This window comes from Triturus cristatus, chromosome 5_2, assembly GCF_964204655.1.
Source record: "Triturus cristatus chromosome 5_2, aTriCri1.1, whole genome shotgun sequence".
Taxonomy (NCBI): domain Eukaryota; kingdom Metazoa; phylum Chordata; class Amphibia; order Caudata; family Salamandridae; genus Triturus; species Triturus cristatus.
In genome coordinates this window covers 653374232-653392307 of record NC_140588.1, presented here as the reverse complement: position 1 = coordinate 653392307, position 18076 = coordinate 653374232, and positions in this window count along the sequence as shown.

Below are 18076 nucleotides of genomic sequence, written 5' to 3'. Positions count from 1 at the left end.
TCACACACAGCCTACCCACACTAACACTCAGGCACCCATACAGATACTCAGACAAGCAATCGATAACCCATATCGACACTCATGTAGCTATTCACAAAACCATGCAGACACTTATACACCAACAGACAGAAACATACAGATATTCACACAGTTTAGTCACTAGTCTGCAGTAAGATACATTTAATGACTCACTTATAGAGTCAGTTACGCACCAAAGAAAAACATACATTTACACACTTGTACACCCACTCATTCTTCAACAGGCCTTTCCCTATATATATTAAACATATTAAAATTGTTCAGAAACACATACTCAATGGATGATGACATCAGTGATGTCATTTGAGATGTCATCAGTGATGTCATGAGAGATGTCACTGACCATGTCATGAGAGATGTAATATGTGACGTCATCAGCAGTGGATTGCGGGTGCGCAAGTTATAGTTAGCTGAACTAACTATAACGGGGGAATTTCAATGGTTTTTTACGAGAGAAATGTCCAGCTAACTATAATGTGTGTGAAACCTATGGTTTTTTCAGTGAATATATATATATATATATATATATATTATCTACTGGCAGTCGCCAGTAGATAGTTATAGTTAGGACCGTGCTCCCATAGGAAATCTCAAAATATATATATATATATATATATATATATATATATATATTCACTTAAGAAACCATAGGTTTCACACATGTTATAGTTAGGTGGATATTTCACTCGTAAAAAACCAATGAAATTCCCCCGTTATAGTTAGTTGAGATAACTATAACTGCGCGACCGCCACTCTATCACAAGGATGATGTCATCAGTGATGTCATGAGTGATGCCACTGACCATGTCATGAGTGATGTAATATGTGACGTCATGAGAAGAGGATTGCGGGCGCGCGAGTTATAGTTATCTCAACTAACTATAACGGGGAAATTTCATTGGTTTTTTACGAGTGAAATATCCACCTAACTATAACATGTGTGAAACCTATGGTTTCTTAAGTGAATATATATATATATATATATATATATATATATATATATATATATATATATATATATATATATTACCTACTGGCGGTCGCCAGTAGGTAGTTATAGTTAGGACCACGTTTCCATAGGAAATCCGCAACATTCTATTTTGAATAACTTTGACGCCGGTCGACGAATCCTCGCGTATTTATCAAAATAGGTGGGGTGCTACGCTCCGCTCCTACCCTGAAAGTCTCGGGGGGATTCGTCAAGCGGGGGCTGAGATAAAAGGGGGGTCCCAAAACGCGTTTTTCCCATGCATTTTTCCATAGGACCTTTAGACACAGCTACAGCCCGAACGGCTGAACAGAATTACTTGAAATTTGGCAGAGAGGTAGTCCTCAGGTCAAGGAAGTGCCTTTTGTAGGTTTGGTGTAAATCTGTTCAGTAGATTCTGAGAAAATAGCCTTTAAATCAATATATATATCTGAGCCAGCTTACGGTGCGCTTACGGTGCGCTTACCGTACGCGTACGGTGGCGTGCGCGAGCGCGATTCTGATTGGCTCTTAGATCTTAGTAAACATTCGAATCGGTCGAAACCAGGAAGCGGTGGCCGCCATTTTCTCACTCGCACTCTGAGGGGGGCAGCATAAACAAAGTCCAAAAACATATAAAGGGGCTGTTTAGACAGCTCCCAAGCACCTAGCCATGTCGAGGGTGTCCCCAACAATCCCCCAAGTGAAAAAAGGCAATTTTAATTTTTTCGAAAATTTCGCCGATTACGCTTTCCGTACACGTACGGTAATAAATAATAATAAAAAAAAAATAATATCCACATTCTCCCCACCCCGTGTGCAAATGGTGCCCGCAGGGCACCATTTGTGCATGGCTTATTACATTAAATGCAAAACATATATTTTACCTGTCACAACGATGCTCATCATATGTCCTCCATGTGCGCACGGTGCGCGAAGCGCATCGTGCGTTCATGGCCCATCTAGCGTAACGTGGGCACGCGGTGCACGAAGCGCACCGCGTGCTCACTGTGCGCGCACGGTGCGCGAAGCGCACCGTGCGCGCACGGAACGAACTGCGTTAAGTGGGCGCGCACGCCACAAATGGCGTAAATTAACTTAGCATTTAAAAAAACGTACAAATTCACTGAAAAAACCATAGGTTTCACACACGTTATAGTTAGGAATTAGCATTTAAAAAACCTTGCAAATTCACTGAAAAAACCATAGGTTTCACACATGTTATAGTTAGCTGGACATTTTACTGATAAAAAACCAATGAAATTCCCCCATTATAGTTACTGTAGGCAACTATAACTCACGCGACCGTAATCCTCTGCTGATGACATATGTGTCTTTATGAAAAAAAAATATTTGTAATATATGTATAGCTAAAATTTAATGGAAGAAGACATGGGCAAATAAGTGTCTAAATACAGTATTAGCATCAGCAGAGGATTACGGTCGCGTGAGTTATAGTTGCCTACAGTAACTATAACGGGGGAATTTCATTGGTTTTTTATCAGTAAAATGTCCAGCTAACTATAACATGTGTGAAACCTATGTTTTTTTCAGTGAATATATATATATATATATATATATATATATATATATATATATATATATATATATATATATATATATTCACTGAAAAAAACATAGGTTTCAGAGATGTTATAGTTAGAGATTAGCATTCAAAAACCTTAGAAATTCACAGAAAATCCATAGGTTTCAGGGGTGTTATAGTTAGCTGGCCATTACACTCGTACAATACCATAGAAATTCCTCCGTTATAGTTAGTTCTGCTAACTATAACTCGCGCACCCGCAATGCACTGCTGATGATGTCACATATTGCATCATTTATGACATGGTCAGTGACATCACTGATGACATCACTGATGACATCTCAAATGACATCACTGATGACATCACTGGTGACATCATCCAGTGAATGTGGTTTAGTTTGAAATTTAAATATGTATTATATATATGTATATAAATATGTATTGAAGATTGAGTGGATATATAACTGTCTGGATGGAGGATTTAGTAGCTGTCTGACTGTCTGTTTAAGTGAGTAATTAAAAGTGTCTCACTTAATACATGGATTAGTAACTAAATTATGTGAATGTGTGCAGCACTGTCTCTGTAGTTGTATAACATGCTGAATCAGTTAGTCACTAACTACATGAGTATGTATATTAGTTATTGATTAGTTGGGTGAGTATTTGTGTATGGGACACTGAGTTTGTGTGTGGTTGGATGGGGTGTGTGTAACTCTATGCATAGATGTGTGAATGGTTGATTGACTAGGTGTATAGGTTTAAGAGTGTATGTGGAAACAGTTGTTTGGGTGACTGAGTGTATTTATTTGTATGTTGGTGAGCAAATATATGTTTTAGTTGTACATCTTCAACAAAGTAAAAAAATAAAAGACATTGTATGTGAGAGTTGGTGTATATAAATAAGTATGTGTAAGAGTCAGTGATTGTGAGAGTAACTATATGAATGAGTGTATAATTGCAATGGTGATTTTTTAACATATTAACTATGAGTTACCATGTGTTTGAATAAATGAGGTGTTGTTGGATAATTGTGCAAGTGAGTAAATGTAAGTGTGATTATTTTTTTTCATGAGTGAGTAGGATGACTGCATCACCGACTAAAATGGCTGCTGATTTGTCAATGTCTATATATGTGTATAAGTGCATTTGATAGTGTTCTATTAATTAGTGACTGCATGTATAAATGATTCTGTTGTTGAATGAGTAGTTGTGTGTGTAGACTTAGGAATCAGTGAGTGGGTATGTAGTAACTGGTATTGGTGTGTCAATGGTTTCAAATATGGTACTCTGTATTTTACATTGAGTGATGAAAGGTTATACTAGTGTATGATGAGGTGTATCAGATTATCACATGGATGATGTCATCATTGATGTCACTGACCATGTCATGAATGATGCAATATGTGACATCATCAGCAGTGCATTGCGGGCGCGTGAGTTATAGTTAGCAGAACTAACTATAACGGAGGAATTTCTATGGTTTTGAATGAGTGAAATGGCCAGCTAACTATAACACCCCTTAAACCTATGGTTTTTTACAGTGAATTTCAAAGGTTTTCAAATGAAAATTTGTAAGTGTGCAAGTAGTTATACTATTTTTTTTGTACTGATTTTCTACAATCTCTTATAAATATTTTATTCATTAAATAACATTATATATTATTCTGAAAATTGCACACCAAAAAATTATTCAAACTGAAATATTGATTAATTTTCTTGTTTTCATTATTTATTTTAATTTATTTATATTATTTTCTTTAAAAACAAATTCCAATTTTTTTTCGAAGTCGCGCACTCAAAGCGTACACATTACGGTGGGTGCGTGCATTCTATCCACCATTTTAGAAAAGTCGCGAAGGATCGCGTACGGTGTGCGATGGCTGCGTGTTTTTCAGTTACGTAAAATACATTTAATATTACGTGATGTGCGCGATCGGTATCTGATCAGTCCGCGACTCCTGCTCCTACGCATTCGCGACACATGCAGATTACAGTACGAGATGCTTAATTGGTTGCGGGTGCCGCGTGATGTCATATATGTGCTGGGGCGCGCTGGGTGCGCGACTCCCGCAAAAAAATGTTATGTTCCAAAATGATATGTATGTGTCTTTAATATACATATTAGGGCAAGAGATTATCTAAAATATTCATAAGAATAATATATTTGTACTTATAATAAACTTATATTATTTTTAAATATATTTTCGCGAAGTCGGGTGCGTGCATCGTGAGTGCAGGGAACGAGGTCAGCAGAGCTGCTGTAGAGCCAGAGAAACCAGGTCAGCAGAGCCATTGTAGAGCCAGAGAACCAGGTCAGTAGAGCTGCTCTAGAGCCTAAGAACCAGGTCAGCAGAGCTGCTCTAGAAACAGAGACCCAGGTCAGCAGAGCTGCTCTAGAGCCAGAGAACCAGGTCAGCAGAGCTCTTTAGAGGGAGAGAACCAGGTCAGCAGAGCTGCCGTAGAGCCAGAGAAACCAGGTTAGCAGAGCTGCTTTAGAGGGAGAGAACCAGGTCAGCAGAACTGCTTTAGAGCCAGAGAACCAGGTCAGCAGAGCTGCTCTAGAGCCAGAGAACCAGGTCAGCAGAGCTGCTTTAGAGCCATAGAACCAGGTCAGCAGAGCTGCTCTAGAGGCAGAGAACCAGGTCAGCAGAGCTGCTTTAGAGCCGTAGAACCAGGTCAGCAGAGCTGCTCTAGAGGCAAAGAACCAGGTCAGGAGAACTGCTTTTGAGCCAGAGAACCAGGTTAGCAGAGCTGCTTTAGAGCCATAGAACCAGGTCAGCAGAGCTGCTTTAGAGCCAGAGAACCAGGTCAGCAGAGCTGCTCTAGAGGCAGAGAACCAGGTCCGCCGAGCTGCTTTAGAGGGAGAGAACCACGTCAGAAGAGCTGCTTTAGAGCCAGAGAACCAGTTCAGCAGAGCTGCTCTAGAGCCAGAGAAACCAGGTCAGCAGAGCTGCTGTAGAGCCAGAGAAACCAGGTTAGCAGAGCTGCTTTAGAGGGAGAGAACCAGGTCAGCAGAGCTGCTCTAGAGTCAGAGAACCAGGTCAGCAGAGCTGCTTTAGAGCCAGAGAACCTGTTTTAGAGCCAGAGAACCAGGTCAGCAGAGCTGCTCTAGAGCCAGAGAACCAGGTCAGCAGAGTTGCTTTAGAGTCATAGAACCAGGTCAGCAGAGCTGCTCTAGAGGCTGAGAACCAGGTCAGTAGAGCTGCTTTAGAGGGAGCGAACCAGGTCAGCAGAGCTGCTTTAGAGCCAGAGAACCAGGTCACACAGAGCTGCTTTAGAGCCATAGAACCAGGTCAGCAGAGCGGCTTTAGAGCCAGAGAACCAGGTCAGCAGAGCTGCAATAGAGGGTAAGAACCGGGTCAGCAGAGTTGCTGTAGAGCCAGAGAAACCAGGTCAGTAGAGCTGCTTTAGAGCGAGAGAGCCAGGTCAGGAGAGCTGCTTTAGAGGGGGAGGACCAGGTCAGCAGAGCTGCTCTAGAGCCAGGGAACCAGGTCCGCAGAACTGCTTTAGAGCCATAGAACCGGGTCAGCAGAGCTGCTTTAGAGCCAGAAAACCAGGTCAACAGAGCTATTGTAGAGCCAGAGAAACCAGGTCATCAGAGCTGTTGTAGAGCCAGAGAACCAGGTCAGTAGAGCTGCTCTAGAGCCTAGGAAGCAGGTCAGCAGAGCTGCTCTAGAACCAGAGACCCAGGTCAGCAGAGCTGCTCCAGAGCCAGAGAACCAGGTCAGCAGAGCTCTTTAGAGGGAGAGAACCAGGTCAGCAGAGCTGCTGTAGAGCCAGAGAAACCAGGTTAGAAGAGCTGCTTTAGAGGGAGAGAACCAGGTCAGCAGAACTGCTTTAGAGCCAGAGAACCAGGTCAGCAGAGCTGCTCTAGAGCCAGAGAACCAGGTCAGCAGAGCTGCTTTAGAGCCATAGAACCAGGTCAGCAGAGCTGCTCTAGAGGCAGAGAACCAGGTCAGCAGAGCAGCTTTAGAGCCATAGAACCAGGTCAGCAGAGCTTCTCTAGAGGCAGAGAACCAGGTCAGCAGAACTGCTTTAGAGCCAGAGAACCAGGTCAGCAGAGCTGCTCTAGAGCCAGAGAACCAGGTCAGCAGAGCTGCTTTAGAGCCATAGAACCAGGTCAGCAGAGCTGCTCTAGAGGCAGAGAACCAGGTCAGCAGAGCTGCTTTAGAGCCGTAGAACCAGGTCAGCAGAGCTGTTCTAGAGGCAAAGAACCAGGTCAGGAGAACTGCTTTTGAGCCAGAGAACCAGGTTAGCAGAGCTGCTTTAGAGCCATAGAACCAGGTCAGCAGAGCTGCTTTAGAGCCAGAGAACCAGGTCAGCAGAGCTGCTCTAGAGGCAGAGAACCAGGTCAGCCGAGCTGCTTTAGAGGGAGAGAACCACGTCAGAAGAGCTGCTTTAGAGCCAGAGAACCAGTTCAGCAGAGCTGCTCTAGAGCCAGAGAAACCAGGTCAGCAGAGCTGCTGTAGAGCCAGAGAAACCAGGTTAGCAGAGCTGCTTTAGAGGGAGAGAACCAGGTCAGCAGAGCTGCTCTAGAGTCAGAGAACCAGGTCAGCAGAGCTGCTTTAGAGCCAGAGAACCTGTTTTAGAGCCAGAGAACCAGGTCAGCAGAGCTGCTCTAGAGCCAGAGAACCAGGTCAGCAGAGTTGCTTTAGAGTCATAGAACCAGGTCAGCAGAGCTGCTCTAGAGGCTGAGAACCAGGTCAGTAGAGCTGCTTTAGAGGGAGCGAACCAGGTCATCAGAGCTGCTTTAGAGCCAGAGAACCAGGTCACACAGAGCTGCTTTAGAGCCATAGAACCAGGTCAGCAGAGCGGCTTTAGAGCCAGAGAACCAGGTCAGCAGAGCTGCGATAGAGGGTAAGAACCGGGTCAGCAGAGTTGCTGTAGAGCCAGAGAAACCAGGTCAGTAGACCTGCTTTAGAGCGAGAGAGCCAGGTCAGGAGAGCTGCTTTAGAGGGGGAGGACCAGGTCAGCAGAGCTGCTCTAGAGCCAGGGAACCAGGTCCGCAGAACTGCTTTAGAGCCATAGAACCGGGTCAGCAGAGCTGCTTTAGAGCCAGAAAACCAGGTCAACAGAGCTATTGTAGAGCCAGAGAAACCAGGTCATCAGAGCTGTTGTAGAGCCAGAGAACCAGGTCAGTAGAGCTGCTCTAGAGCCTAGGAAGCAGGTCAGCAGAGCTGCTCTAGAACCAGAGACCCAGGTCAGCAGAGCTGCTCCAGAGCCAGAGAACCAGGTCAGCAGAGCTCTTTAGAGGGAGAGAACCAGGTCAGCAGAGCTGCTGTAGAGCCAGAGAAACCAGGTTAGAAGAGCTGCTTTAGAGGGAGAGAACCAGGTCAGCAGAACTGCTTTAGAGCCAGAGAACCAGGTCAGCAGCGCTGCTCTAGAGCCAGAGAACCAGGTCAGCAGAGCTGCTTTAGAGCCATAGAACCAGGTCAGCAGAGCTGCTCTAGAGGCAGAGAACCAGGTCAGCAGAGCAGCTTTAGAGCCATAGAACCAGGTCAGCAGAGCTTCTCTAGAGGCAGAGAACCAGGTCAGCAGAACTGCTTTTGAGCCAGAGAACCAGGTCAGCATAGCTGCTTTAGAGCCAGAGAACCAGGTCAGCAGAGCTGCTCTAGATGCAGAGAACCAGGTCAGCCGAGCTGCTTTGGAGGGTGAGAACCAGGTCAGCAGAGCTGCTGTAGAGCCAGAGAACCAGGTCAGCAGAGCTGCTTTAGAGCCAGAGAACCTGATCAGCAGAGCTGCTCTAGAGCCAGAGAACCAGGTCAGCAGAGCTGCTCTAGAGGCAGAGAACCAGGTCAGTAGAGCTGCTTTAGAGGGAGCGAACCAGGTCAGCAGAGCTGCCTTAGAGCCAGAGAACCAGGTCAGCAGAGCTGCTTCAGAGCCATAGAACCAGGTCCGCAGAGCAGCTTTAGAGCCAGAGAACCAGGTCAGCAGAGTTGCTGTAGAGCCAGAGAAACTAGGTCAGTAGAGCTGCTTTAGAGCGAGAGAACCAGGTCAGGAGAGCTGCTTTAGAGGGAGAGGACCAGGTCAGCAGAGCTGCTCTAGAGCCAGAGAACCAGGTCAGCAGAACTGCTTTAGAGCCATAGAACCGGGTCAGCAGAGCTGCTTTAGAGCCAGAAAACCAGGTCAACAGAGCTATTGTAGAGCCAGAGAAACCAGGTAATCAGAGCTATTGTAGAGCCAGAGAACCAGGTCAGTAGAGTTGCTCTAGAGCCTAAGAAGCAGGTCAGCAGAGCTGCTCTAGAACCAGAGACCCAGGTCAGCAGAGCTGCTCTAGAGCCAGAGAACCAGGTCAGCAGAGCTCTTTAGAGGGAGAGAACCAGGTCAGCAGAGCTGCTCTAGAGCCAGAGAACCAGGTCAGCAGAACTGCTTTAGAGCCATAGAACCGGGTCAGCAGAGCTGTTTTAGAGCCAGAAAACCAGGTCAACAGAGCTATTGTAGAGCCAGAGAACCAGGTCAGCAGAGCTGCTCTAGAGCCTAAGAACTAGGTCAGCAGAGCTGCTCTAGAGCCAGAGAACCAGGTCAGCAGAGCTGCTTTAGAGCCATAGAACCAGGTCAGCAGAGCTGCTCTAGAGGCAGAGAACCAGGTCAGCTGAGCTGCTTTAGAGCCATAGAACCAGGTCAGCAGAGCTTCTCTAGAGGCAGAGAACCAGGTCAGCAGAACTGCTTTTGAGCCAGAGAACCAGGTCAGCATAGCTGCTTTAGAGCCATAGAACCAGGTCAGCAGAGCTGCTTTGGAGCCAGAGAACCAGGTCAGCAGAGCGGCTCTAGAGGCAGAGAACCAGGTCAGCCGAGCTGCTTTGAAGGGAGAAAACCAGGTCAGCAGAGCTGCTTTAGAGCCAGAGAACCAGTTCAGCAGAGCTGCTCTAGAGTCAGAGAAACCAGGTCAGCAGAGCTGCTGTAGAGCCAGAGAAACCAGGTTGGCAGAGCTGCTTTAGAGGGAGAGATCCAGGTCAGCAGAGCTGCTCTAGAAACAGAGAACCAGGTCAGCAGAGCTGCTTTAGAGCCAGAGAACCAGGTCAGCAGAGCTGCTCTAGAGCCAGAGAACCAGGTCAGCAGAGCTGCTTTAGAGTCATAGAACCAGGTCAGCAGAGCAGCTCTAGAGGCAGAGTACCAGGTCAGTAGAGTTGCTTTAGAGGGAGAGAACCAGGTCAGCAGAGCTGCTTTAGAGCCAGAGAACCAGGTCAGCAGAGCTGCTTTAGAGCCATAGAACCAGGTCAGCAGAACGCCTTTAGAGCCAGAGAACCAGGTCAGCAGAGCTGCGATAGAGGCAGAGAACCAGGTCAGCAGAACTGCTTTTGAGCCAGAGAACCAGGTCAGCATAGCTGCTTTAGAGCCATAGAACCAGGTCAGCAGAGCTGCTTTAGAGCCAGAGAACCAGGTCAGCAGAGCGGCTCTAGAGGCAGAGAACCAGGTCAGCCGAGCTGCTTTGAAGGGAGAAAACCAGGTCAGCAGAGCTGCTTTAGAGCCAGAGAACCAGTTCAGCAGAGCTGCTCTAGAGTCAGAGAAACCAGGTCAGCAGAGCTGCTGTAGAGCCAGAGAAACCAGGTTGGCAGAGCTGCTTTAGAGGGAGAGATCCAGGTCAGCAGAGCTGCTCTAGAAACAGAGAACCAGGTCAGCAGAGCTGCTTTAGAGCCAGAGAACCAGGTCAGCAGAGCTGCTCTAGAGCCAGAGAACCAGGTCAGCAGAGCTGCTTTAGAGTCATAGAACCAGGTCAGCAGAGCAGCTCTAGAGGCAGAGTACCAGGTCAGTAGAGTTGCTTTAGAGGGAGAGAACCAGGTCAGCAGAGCTGCTTTAGAGCCAGAGAACCAGGTCAGCAGAGCTGCTTTAGAGCCATAGAACCAGGTCAGCAGAACGCCTTTAGAGCCAGAGAACCAGGTCAGCAGAGCTGCGATAGAGGGTAAGAACCGGGTCAGCAGAGTTGCTGTAGAGCCAGAGAAAGCAGGTCAGTAGAGCTGCTTTAGAGCGAGAGAACCAGGTCAGGAGAGCTGCTTTAGAGGGAGAGGACCAGGTCAGCAGAGCTGCTTTAGAGCCAAGGGACCAGGTCAGCAGAGCTGCTCTAGAGCCAGAGAACCAGGTCAGCAGAACTGCTTTAGAGCCATAGAACCGGGTCAGCAGAGCTGCTTTAGGGCCAGAAAAACAGGTCAGCAGAGCTATTGTAGAGCCAGAGAACCAGGTCAGCAGAGCTGCTCTAGAGCCTAAGAACTAGGTCAGCAGCGCTGCTCTAGAGCCAGAGAACCAGGTCAGCAGAGCTGCTGTAGAGCCAGAGAAACCAGTTCAGCAGAGCTGCTTTAGAGGGAGAGAACCAGGTCAGCAGAGCTGCTTTAGAGCCAGAGAACCAGGCCAGCAGAGCTGCTTTAGAGCCAGAGAACCAGGTCAGCAGAGCTGCTTTAGAGCCAGAGAACCAGGTCAGCAGAGCTGCTCTAGAGCCAGAGAACCAAGTCAGCAGAGCTGCTTTAGAGCCATAGAACCAGGTCAGGAGAGAACCAGGTCAGCAGAGCTGCTCTAGAGCCTAAGAACCAGGTCAGCAGAGCTGCTCTCGAGCCAGAGAACCAGGTCAGCAGAGCTGCTGTAGAGCCAGAGAAACCAGGTCAGTAGAGCTGCTTTAGAGGGAGAGAACCAGGTCAGCAGAGCTGCTCTAGAGGGAGAGAACCAGGTCAGCAGAGCTGTTGTAGAGTCAGAAAACCAGAACAACAGAGCTGCTCTAGCTGACACTGACTGACTGACACTGACTGACTGACACTGACTGATTGACACTGACTGACACTGATTGACTGACACTGACTGACACTGACACTGACTGACACTGATTGAATGAAACTGACTGACTGACAGACTGACACTGACTGACACTGATTGTCTGACACCGACTAACTGAAACTGACTGACACTGATTGACTGACACTGAGTGACAATGACTCACTGACACTGACTTACTGACTGACACTAACTGACTGACACTGACACTGACTGACAGACACTGACTGACTGACACTAACTGACACTGACTGACTACTCTCTACTACTCACTCTCTACTACACTCTACTACTCTCTCTCTACTACTCACTCTCTACTACTCACTCTCTACTACTCTCTACTACTCACTCTCTACTACTCTACTACTCTCTACTACTCACTCTCTTCTTCTCACTCTCTATTACTCACTCTCTACTACTCTCTACTACTCACTCTACTACACTCTACCACTCACCCTCTACTACTCTACTACTCACTCTCTACTACTCTCTCTCTACTACTCACTCTACTACTCTCTACAACTCACTCTCTACTACTCACTCCCCACTACTCACTCTCTACTACTCTCTACTACTCACTCTCCACTACTCACTCTGTACTACTCGCTCTCTACTACTCGCTCTCTACTACTCTCTACTACTCACTCTACTACTCACTCTCACTCTCTCTACTACTCACTTTCTACTACGCTCTACTACTCACTCTCTACTACACACTCTCTACTACTCGCTCTCTACTACTCTCTACTACTCGCTATCTACTACTCCCTACAACTCACTCTACTTCTCACTCTCTACTACTCTCTACTACTCACTCTCTACTACTCCACTACTCTCTACTACTCACTCTCTATTACTCACTCTCTACTACTCTCTACTACTCACTCTCTACTACTCTCTGCTACTCACTCTCTAATACTCTCTCTTACTACTCCCTCTCTACTACTCACTCTCTACTACTCTCTACTACTCACTCTCTACTACTCTCTACTACTCACTCTCTACTACTCTCTCTCTACTACTCTCTACTACTCACTCTCTACTACTCCCTACTACTCACTCTACTACTCACTCTCTACTACTCTCTAATAATCACTCTCTACTACACCACTACTCTCTACTACTCACTCTCTACTACTCACTCTCTACTACTCTACTACTCTCTACTACTCACTCTCTACTACTCTCTACTACTCACTCTCTACTACTCTCTCTCTACTACTCTCTACTACTCACTCTACTACTCACTCTCTACTACTCTCTGCTACCCTCTCCCTGCTACTCACTCTCTACTACTCACTCTCTACTACTCTCTACTACGCACTCTCTACTACTCACTCTCTACTACTCTCTACTAATCACTCTCTACTACTCTCTACTACTCACTCTACTACTCACTCTCTACTACTCACTCTCTATTACCCACTCTCTACTACTCACTCTCTACTACTCTCTACTACTCCCTCTCTATTACTCACTCTACTACTCTCTACTACTCACTCTCTGCTACTCTCTGTACTACTCTCTACTACTCTCTACTACTCACTCTCTACTCTCTATTACTCATCCTCTACTCTCTACCTCTCTACCTCTCTCTACCTCTCACTCTACTACTCTCTACCTCTCTACCTCTACCTCTCTACCTCTACCTCTCTACCGCTACACCTCTACCTCTCTACCTCTCTCTACCTCTCTCTACACGCACACATATGCACATATTTATATGCATATATATGCATATGCATTTATATATATGTATGTGTATGTTATCTACTGGCGGTCGCCAGTAGATAGTTATAGTTAGGACCGAGGACCCATAGGAAATCTGAAACTTCTATTTTGAATAACTTTGGCGCCGGTTGACTTATCTTCGTGAAATTCTCAAAACTAATGGGGCGCTCCGCTCAGCTCCTACCCTGAAAGTTTCGGGGTGATTCGTCAAGCGGGGGCTGAGAAAAAAGGGGGGTCCCAAAACACGTTTTCCCCATGCATTTTCCCATAGGACCTTTAGTCAAAGGTACAGCCCGAACGGCTGAACAGAATTACTTGAAATTTGGCAAAGAGGTAGTCCTGAGGTCCGGCATGTGCCTTTTGCTTAAATGGTGTAAATCCGTTCAGTAGTTCCTGAGAAAATCAAAAGTAAAATAACATATATATCTGGGCGGGGCCTAACCACACATCTCATCGTGAGATCTGATTGGCTGTCAGCACTTCATCCAAGAAGTGTTGGCAGCCATCTTGGGACCAATATACATGATAGCACCTCATTAAAAAGCATTGCAGTTAATAGAAGGTTTTAAGACTTTAGTCACATTTTAAATCATTTGTCGATGGTACCATACTCATTTTAGGAATTGTGGTGTGTTCTAAGGTGATTTTACCATGTGAAAAAGCCTTCTGCTGTGATATCATGAATCATGTTTGAGAGAAAACTATTTTCTCATGCTTTTCCCACAGAGGTTTGGAAGGTGATCTATAAGCTAACTGAGAGCATATTCTCTGTAAATTCACATTATCTTTCTCAGTCATGTGAGAATGAAGTCTGACATTCTCAGTAAAACATGTACATCCAACAAGGGCAGAGACTGTCAGTTGATTCCTTTGTGTTCTACTGCAGCTTCCCAGAGTGTTCTAAAGAACAACTAGAGCGCTAACAGTCCCACTTATGACAAACGTATGGCACACCTGAAGCTATTTTGGTTTGAATAAAGTGGTAATTCTTAAAACATTTAATTTAAAAAGGAACACAATGAGAGGGTTCATTTTGCCATAGAAAGTATGATTAGTGCTGCAGAAAGAAAAATTAGGGCACATTTTGAGTGACTTCTCAAATCCTCTTCTATTTCATTAACATATTCTGACTTGCAGACTGAAACATGCACTTTGAATACCAGCAGCAGACTTCCCTGGTGAGCAGTAGCTTTACTACAGTGATCTAATGAGCAACTAGAGTGCTAACATTCAGAATTTATGGCAAATGTGTGACACATCTGAATGCCTTCTTGATGGAACCAAGTAAAAAACTGAAAGTATTTCCTACTGAGGAGAATGCAAATTAGGAAACTTCATAACAAATAAATCTCCCAAGATGGCCACCAGAGACAAAAGAGCCCAAATGTAGCCCAAATATCACCCAGATGTAGCCCAAGTATAGCCCAATGACAGAATGTCCCAGAGTGTTCTAACGAACAACTAGAGCGCTAACAGTCTTACTTATGACAAACGTATGGCACACCTGAAGCCATCTTGATTGGAATAAAGTGGTAACACTTAAAACATTTAATTTACAAAGGAACAAAATGAGGGGGTTCATTTTGCCATAGAAATTATGATTAGTTCTGCAGAAAGAAAAATTAGGGCACATTTTCACTTCTCAAATCCTCTTCTATTTCATAAACAAATTCTGACATGCAGACTGAAACATGCACTTTGAATACCAGCAGCAGATTTCGCTGGTGAGCAGTAGTTTTACTACAGTGATCTAATGAGCAAATAGAGTGCTAACATTCAGAATTCATGGCAAATGTGTGACTCATCTGAATGCCTTCTTGATGGAACCAAAATAAAAAACTGAAAGTAATCCCACTGAGGAGACTGTAGTAAATGAGGAAATTAGGAAACTTCACAACAAATAAATCTCCCAAGATGGCCACCAGAGACAAAAGAGCCCAAATGTAGCCCAAATATCACCCAGATGTATCCCAAGTATAGCCTAATGACAGAATGTCCCAGAGTGTTCTTAAGAACAACTAGAGCGCTTACTGTCTTACTTATGACAAAAGTATGGCACACCTGAAGCCATCTTGATTGGAATAAACTGGTAACACTTAAAACATTTAATTTAAAAAGCAACACAATTAGGGGGTTCATTTTGCCATAGGAATTATGATTAGTGCTGAAGAAAGAAAAATTAGGGCACATTTTGAGTGACTTCTCAAATCCTCTTCTATTTCATTAAAAAATTCTGATATGCAGAATGAAACATGCACTTTTAATACCAGCAGCAGACTTCCGTGGTGAGCAATTGCTTTACTACAGTGATCTAATGAGCAACTAGAGTGCTAACATTCAGAATTTATGGCAATTGTGTGACATATCTGAATACCTTCTTGATGGAATCAAAGTAAAAAACTGAAAGCATTTCCTACTGAGGAGACTGCAGTAAATGAGGAAATTAGGAAACTTCATAACAAATAAATCTCCCAAGATGGCCACCAGACACAAAAGAGCCTAAATGCAGCACAAATATCACCCAGATATAGCCCACATGTAGCCCAATGACAGAAGTGTGCAAAACACTTATTTTTTGTGTATTTGCAGTTTTATATAGTGCAGACTTGTCAGGTATTGGAATGCTGTACATGAGCATTGGTTACATCACACAAGATCAAATTCATTTTGGTTGTAGACATGGGGAGATTAAGTGATTTGACCACAATCACAGAATGTTGAGCTGAAGTAGAAACTCCAACCTGGTTCCCCAGTTGCAAAGTCTGCAGCTCTGGAAGTAACACCACATCCTCTCGCCAAGGTGCAACATTTATTCAAGTGGTCAACTGGATAAAAAAACATAAAGATTACAAATAATTTGAAAGTTCTTTGTCGCTATTTGAAAACTCAGAAAATATGTCCTCATTTTAGTTTTTTAGAGCACTAACCATAATTTTGATGCAAATAAGACCCTCTCATATATGTAATTTCTAAAGGAAATACTCTAGGTATTACAGTTATGATTACATCAAGATGACGTCAGGCGTTCCACACTTTTGTAATAAATATAGAATGTTAGCAATCTAGTTGTTCATTGGGATACTGTTGAGAGGCAGAGGCCAGGGGCACGGACTCTGAAAATTGAAGGCAGGTAGGAGAGTGCAGAGGCAACAATTTGACCACACTGGGCAGACAGGAAGGGCAGTGGCAGCACAACAGACTATGGAGGGCAGTGGAAAGGGGGGCAGGGGCAACAAACCAACAATACAGGACTGGCAAGAGAGGCTGTGACAATATAATAGACCATTGTGGGCAGAAGGAAGAGGCAGTGGTAGTACAACCATACATGCCAACAGACCCGTTTCAGCCAGGAAGCGTCCAATGTTTTTAAGCTCAAATGGGCTTTATTTGATCTGTCTTCTGTCTAAAATCTCCTCTTTTTCAATGTAACTCAAAGGGGAAAATCAAAACCCCAGTTTTTTTTCAAAATCTCTCTCTTACCAAGTTCAAAATGTTTGCAAGTATGGTACATTGAATCATGGTAGGCAGGAGGAATTGGGGTAGGGACATGGACTCGGATAACAGAGGACAGGAGGGACATGGAGAGGTTCACCAAACTGACCCTACAGGGCAGGCATCAGAGTTTGCAGCAGCACAATACACCACACAGCGCATGCGGGATGGGAGTGCAGCACAACAATCCATAGAAAGCAATAGGGAGGGGACAGGACCATGCACATGGACAACAGAGAACAGGTGGGAAAGAGGCAATGGTAGCTAGCTGACCATAATGGACAGACAGGAGAGAAAGCTGCAGCATAACAGACCATAAAGGGCAGGAGGGATGGATCAGGGGCATTACAATGGAACAGACAAGCCAGGAGGGAGGGAATAGGGGGTCTGCACATGGAAACAGAGGGATGGGGCAAGGTGGCAGGGCAGGAGCAGCAAGATGACCATGGAGGTCAGGCAGGATGGGCACTAGAAACAAGACACACCATGGCGAGCAACAATGAGACTATGGTGGCATACACACAGACCATGGAGGGAAGGTGGGAGAGGGTCAGGGGCAGCTAGCTGACCACACAGGGAAGGTGGGAGGGGCCATGGCAGCACAGAAGACCATGCATGGCAAGCGGGAGGGTTAGTGGCAGCACAATGGCTATGATGGGCAAGAAGGTGGGTGCAGGGGCATGCTCAAAGGACCATGGAGGATAGAAGGGAGGGTCAGGACCTGGGCACATACAAGAGAGTTCAGGGGAAGGGGCCTCACAACAGACTGCATGGGGCAGGCAGGAGGAGCAGTTGCAGCACAACAGATCAGGGAGGGCAGAAGGGTGTGGCAGTAAAATGGACCATGGAGGACAGGAGGAAGGGGATAGGGGCATGGCATGTGGACAGGCAGGGTGGAGGTGGCAGGGACAGGTTACAGCCATCTGACAATACTAGGCAGGTGGGAGGGGAGTGACAGCTCAACAGAACACTCAGAGTAGATAGGAGTGGCAAGTCCATGGAACATAGTGGGCAAACAGGATGGAGCAGGGGCATGCACAAAGACATCGGAGGACAGGGGGAAGGAGAATAGGGGCAGCAAGCTAAGCACAGAGGCTAAGCAGGAGGTCAATGATGGGCCATAGAATTGGGCAATGGAGGGCAGGAGGAGTGGACTGGTACATCATGCTAAATGGAGGGCAGTGTCAGCACATCAGACCATGCATAGCAGGAGGGAGGAGATTAGTCCATGGATTCAGACAACAGAGGATAGGGAGGAGGTGGATGGGGCAGCAAGCTAACTGTTCAGAGAAGGTGGGTATTAGGAACTTTATTGTTTTTAAAATATGTGTCTGTGCGAACTACTTAAAATATGAACAAGTATGCAGCATAATCTCACTTTTATTCAGGAAGAAGAGGACGTTTGTGACTGTGACTTCGGGCTCACTGGGCAGAAACACCCCCTGACCCTCCACCCCCATCGCAAAATGTAATGCCTGTGAAAAGGGTAGGTGGACGCAGTGTTATATAGAACATAGTCCTGAGAACACGATTGAAAATGAAAA